Below are 6,115 nucleotides of genomic sequence, written 5' to 3'. Positions count from 1 at the left end.
AGATTTTAAACCGTCACAAATAATCACTAAAAATTATTGACGATTTAAAACCGCTATTAACAGATAAAAACTATAAAAAAAAAATTACAAAAATTACAACCACTTTCCTGAGAGACATATAAACGGCACCCTATGTTTGACCTTTAAATTTAAACTCAATATACAAATAGTCACATGTGCTAAGTTGCACCAATCACAACTCTAAAAACTTAACAAAGTAACCTTTGCAAACAAGGGTAAGCCACCGGCCATGTCTTGTTCTCCTTTATGGACAGCTAGCAAGCATATCACCCTAGAACCGTACCAAACATTTCTTAGCCCAAAATCTACAAGCTGATATAGTTGCATGAAATCAAAGTACTTAGGTACTCACTAAGGAGATTCCTTTAATGTTGTTTTGTGTACCTTCACTTTCAGAAATCAGGTGGAGCTTCAAAAAGTTGCTTGATCTTTTTTCTTCCTTGTTCTTTAGTGGGTGGACCACCACTCACCCTATAGGTTAGAAAGTTTAAAACTTAGGGTACACTATGTTTGTTTTTTATTTATTTTACGAACAAACTTTAACCCAAGAATATTACTTTTGCCTAGGTAATTTAAAGTAAAGTCTTGGCCACTCACGAGGAATAATAATTGGAATTCATTTCAACCATCGGATTAGTGTGTATGTAAGAATCATATCACTTATTAGTAACTGCATTTAGGTTGATTTTGGTATAAGCACATTAGGGAGAATTACTATATGTTTGGATTTATGGTGAAAAACAGATTACAAATTTATTAGTTTTAGTTTGAAATGTGTGGAATAAGAACGGTCAAATACTAAAGGCTCAACCTAAAGTATTTTCGTTCAATAGTCAAGTAAACTCTTACCATGTAGTCATATATTGAAGTCAAATCATAAAATCACGAAGTCATATATTGAAGTCAAATCACAAGTTCATCTCAAACTGTCAAATGTGATCCAATGGTCTTAACCCACATCACATTTATAGGAAGTGGTTTCAATCGTTGACCATATATAAACTTGATTATGTCCTATAACTAGTATAATTTTTATTCACTCTTGAAACTTACATCACTCTAGTTTCATTGACGTGGACGTTGAAGTGTTAAACTTGCAGGTACACCTGTTACTCCATCTGCTGGAGAGTTGCACAGCCGTGCCATAGAGTTTTCTATCACGACTTTCATTAATGCACCATCAATCTTTTGTTCCATAATAGAATAATGCTGTCGTCTATGAGAATCATTTTCTAATCCTCACGAAATTCCACATCAAATTCATCATATTCTTTTCATTGCGTCGCCACAACCACTTTTGTTAACTAGTCTGATCGTTATGCGTCGCATAACTGTCAACAATGGCATATTTAGAAATGACTCAACCAATTATTCTCCAAAACCCCACCGTATGTTGCAGTGAAAACAACAATTGCAATATTATTATATCTACAGAATTTGGTTATTCTTAAAGACAGTTTCAAGATTTTTTTTATGGATTTTAAGTAAAGATTTAAAGTTGTTTTATCGCGTAAAAGTAAATGACATAAAATAAATGGAGATTTCGGTGTTAATAGTGAAAAAATTTGCTATGGTAGATTTTGTCATTGTTATACTCATTCATAATCATTGGTCAGTAATATGCTCCTCCACTCAGCTATTAATATTATTGCCTATTGCTTTCACAATATCCCATTTCTAACGCAACAAAGTGAGATAAGTTGCATTGCCTAACAAACAATGTCTCACACTATTAAATACAACAATATTAAGTTCCAACGGTGGTATAGAGAAATGGATTACTGATCATCAGTATTATGCGGATTTTAAACCAAACCCTAAGTATAGGCATTAGCATCTAATAGATGTAGGTTTGGATCTAGTACCAGCCAGCACCTTTCGTATATAAAGTCGCACCATGAAAATAGATTTTAGATAGACAATCCAAAATAAGTATTAAGATGAAAGAATCATCAATATTAAAGCATAAGTAGAATTACATAAAATATCATGATCGAATGAAACATGAATGTATAATGACTACATATACCCCCAACAAAGAGATTTCTAACTACACTTACTTACCGTAGTTACAATCTTCTAACATAAACACCAACCTATAGTGGAATTTGAATCAAACCAATTCAAATGACCTTTTTCCAACAAACAGAAAAAATACCACTTCTTATTTTCAAACATCTGTAGAAAGTACAATGTCTTTCATTATAGACAATGTCACCACACACTCGGTGAACAAATACAAATTATGAATACAACTTTGAATAATCTTTTCAAATTGGTTTGAGTTCCAAGATATAATAATTTTGATATTCTCTTCCACTAGAATACAATTTAGGAATGTATATATATTAAGTGATTAATATGTTTAAGAAACTTTTATCCAATATATGAAATTTATGCACAAAAAATTTATGTCAAAAAGTTATGAACACATAGAAACAATACATGAATTGTTCGAAAAATAAGATGGACATACGTGATTTTAAATTTGAAAAATCTTGCTTTAAATACATCACAAGATGCCTCTTGAAATGTGTAGTAATGCTTGAAAAATGTTCATGATTAATTGCAATGATTTGGAAAAGGTTTCGTGAACATGTTCAATGAAGAGCTATGATATTGATTCATATTTTTCAAAGAGTTGCAGATGTCAATCGATTTTCAAAACATATCAATCGATTGATAAAAGTTTAATGTTCAAATATATAAAAAAAATTCACTATGTCAACCGATTGCCTATACCCTGTCAATCGATTGTCATTGAAAATTTTGCACTGATAAATCAATTTCTTCAGCATGTCAATTGATTTTCACTTGAAAGATTTGAAAATTTCTCTTGGTAGAGAATTTGATTGATCGATTGTTGCATTAGGTCAATCGATTTCCATTCCATGAAACTTGAATTTTTTCTAAGCTAAAGATGCAACTTGAAAATGGTTGATGCAAAAATGTTATGAATGATTTAGTGTCATACCCTGATTTTGGCCCTGAAAGTTTTTCCCATCAATCAGTCATTTGCTTTTCTCCTCATGACCATTTCACCTAGTCACAAATCCATCCACCGGCTTGTTTTGTTTAGACTTGTCGTCATCTGCTTTTCCATAAATCTTTGGGCCTTGCCATTTGTCTTGGTATAAGATATTCAGCTCCCTTAGTCAAGCAGGACCTGGAGTCTATTATCACCAGATAAAAATCGGTTAGAATCTCAAGTTTTGTCTAAATTCAATCTGTATTTTGTCTCCCTCATAAGACGCCATTAGCCCTTCGTGCGAGTTTGTCATTTATGTGGCCATTCACATTCTCTTGTCGCGTTCCTAATCCTCACTCATTTCTATTAAGTTTCTATGCCAAATACCAACGTTATATCCATTCAATCATTCATACTCGTTTTTCATTCATTCGAGATTCAAAAATTCCGTACATATTTCTCCATTCATGTTAATATTTCTTCATTCACATTCATATTCACCATTCAAAAGTTCCACATTTCATTTTCTGTTTTTCTTTAATATTTCTTTATCCCTTTTTTGGAAAACTTCCACTCGTATACGTACTTGCTCATATTTCGAATGCTTCATTCATTTTTTTTATATACATCCATTCATTCACAATCATCCATTTACATGGCATATGTTTAGTTCATCATACATAAGGTCTCTAAAATACAAAGAAAGTTTCGTCTTGCCACAAGAAATGTCGATTTTCATTCGCATTAAATTACAAATCATAAGATTGTCCAAAATGTACATAATTTTCAAATTGATACTTGAATTTTATTACAAGAAGAGAGATACCGACTTCGCCTACATTGGACTGCATAAGCATGAAAAGAGTCCCCAATGCTATTGATCATGTTACAAAAGAATAACCAAAAAGATGCTAAACCCAAACAACTCCTTCGAGATCTTGTCACTCAAATGTTCCTTCGCTTCATCACTCTCCGCCAGGCGAATCGCTCTATATTGATTGAGGAGGACCGTGTCAAAATGGAAACCGAACGTGCAAAGGCACCGGTAAATTTCACGACCCTGCAATTTCACAATTTGGTGTACGAAAAGAGTCACTATCTTAAAGCGATTAAGGCTTGTAAATACTTCAAGTCTAAATATCCTAACATTGAACTCGTACCTGAGGAAGAATTTTTACGCGATGCTCCCAAGGATATCAAGGATTCCGTTTTATCGAAAGACAGTGCTCATAATCTGATGCTCAAGAGACTCAATTTTGAGCTATACCAGCGTAAAGAGCTCTGCAAACATCATGCGAAACTGGAACAACAAAATAAAATCCTTTTGGATACTATTGCAAACCGAAAGAAGTTCCTGACAAGTCTCCCTTCACATCTCAAGTCTCTTAAGAAAGCATCATTATCTGTTCAAAATCAACTAGGAATTATACATACTAAGAAACTAAAGCAGCATCATTCAGCAGAGTTGCTTCCACCAGCCCTTTATGTGATTTACTCACAGCTATTATCTCACCAGGAGACCTTTGTAGAACCCATTGATTTGGAGATCGTAGGAAGCCTGAAAGGTGCTCAAGCTTTGGCTCGTAAGCAAGCTCACAAGGAAACCGACATTTCCACTGTCGTAGAGAGTTCTAAATTTGAAGATGATGTTCCTGATGATAAAGAAGATGGTCAGAGACGTAGAAAAAGGCCAAGGAGGGTACAAGTCAAGGAGAGCTCTGATCAAGGGGGCATATTTCAAAGTCACCCACTTAAAATCATTATCCATGTGGCTTGAGCTTCCTTACCAGTCAACTAAGCTCTTTATTCAAGATGCTATAACGTTCAATGCTCAAAGAACTTCATGTCCTTACAAATGGGCTCAGCATCTGGAAGGGATTGATTTCTTGCCTGAGGTATCTTCATTGCTCCCCACTGAGAACAATGAAGCAGCAAGGAGCGAAGATGTTATATCTGGTCTCTCATTATAGCGCCAACATGCATGTTTTGTCTCCAAACAAGCAAAATAAAAGTGTGCATCAGTCCAATAATAATAACCATAAACCATGCTACGAAACCATTACCATCATGACAAGTTTGGAACATGAGAAAGAGCAAGCAGTTGAAACCCACATCCAAACCATGCGCGTCAATAAGGGCAACTAACCAGCTTCATGTTTCGATGCCTTCACTATTCCTTCTAATACCTTTAAGGGAGATGTAGTTAAATCAGGATGAGGGATGAAGAAATTCACTTGAAATAAATTTTGTTACAAGGCAAAGATTAAAGATTCCTACGCCATCACTAATAACCTTGTGTAGCATTGCAACATCTTGGAAAAGTATGAACCAATATCTTCATCTGAAACGTTAAGCTGCAAGTATCAACAACAACAAATCAAATTAACACAATCCCATTCCATTAATTCAGAAATGCACAGTCCATTTTTTTTAAAGTGTGTCGAGGAAATTCGCAGCAGTGAATAACCAATTACCGGCAGTAAAAATCCGCAGCAACAAAAACCAAGCAAACATTTTTACAAGGAAAAAGGTACAACTTACTTTTTCAGAACAAAACACCAAAATAGGGTAGACAAACTGGCAGCACAACAAGTGCTCCCAAGTCCAATATCCCTTTGCTCTTGTCTACCAATTCAAAACCCTAGCAGGATGAATATAAAAGCAAGAGCATTCTCCTCATGGAGGGGGCAACTACTGTTCAAAAAGGAGAAGAAAACCCTAACGAAAAAGGTGAACAGAGAGAAGAAAATTCCAAAGAAAAAAAAACAGACACTCATACGAAGATCTTGTCATGGAGCCACTCGGATTCATCGAGAAATTTTGAATGCATTTTGAGCTCAGCCAAGAACATCCCTTCGCAGACACTGCAACGTCACGACAATCAAAGGAGCAGTGATTGCAAAGAATAGGAAAGGACTCGAAGAAGCAAGAGGAGTCGAGAAGCACATATCTATTTCACTCACCTCTGAACATCTCGATCTGGTAGTTTTCTCGCTTCTTCGTTACTTCGTATTTGAATTCTCCTTGACGCTACCGATTGAGTGCATAGCTCACTTTTCCATACGTGACTCTCATTTCTATTTTTGTTCTGTTCGGCGTTTGAGTCTAGTTTGTGTTTAGGGTTCA

The 6,115-nt window shown here is 35.0% G+C and overlaps 1 pseudogene; it reads left to right on the top strand.

The window, feature by feature from the left end:
* Positions 1-250: 250 nt before the first annotated feature.
* On the top strand, positions 251-4,998 carry LOC127123779 (THO complex subunit 5B-like; annotated as a pseudogene).
* Positions 4,999-6,115: the final 1,117 nt, after the last annotated feature.

Source organism: Lathyrus oleraceus, chromosome 2 (genome assembly GCF_024323335.1).
Source record: "Lathyrus oleraceus cultivar Zhongwan6 chromosome 2, CAAS_Psat_ZW6_1.0, whole genome shotgun sequence".
Lineage (NCBI taxonomy): Eukaryota > Viridiplantae > Streptophyta > Magnoliopsida > Fabales > Fabaceae > Lathyrus > Lathyrus oleraceus.
This window is presented reverse-complemented; position numbering and strand designations above follow the sequence as displayed.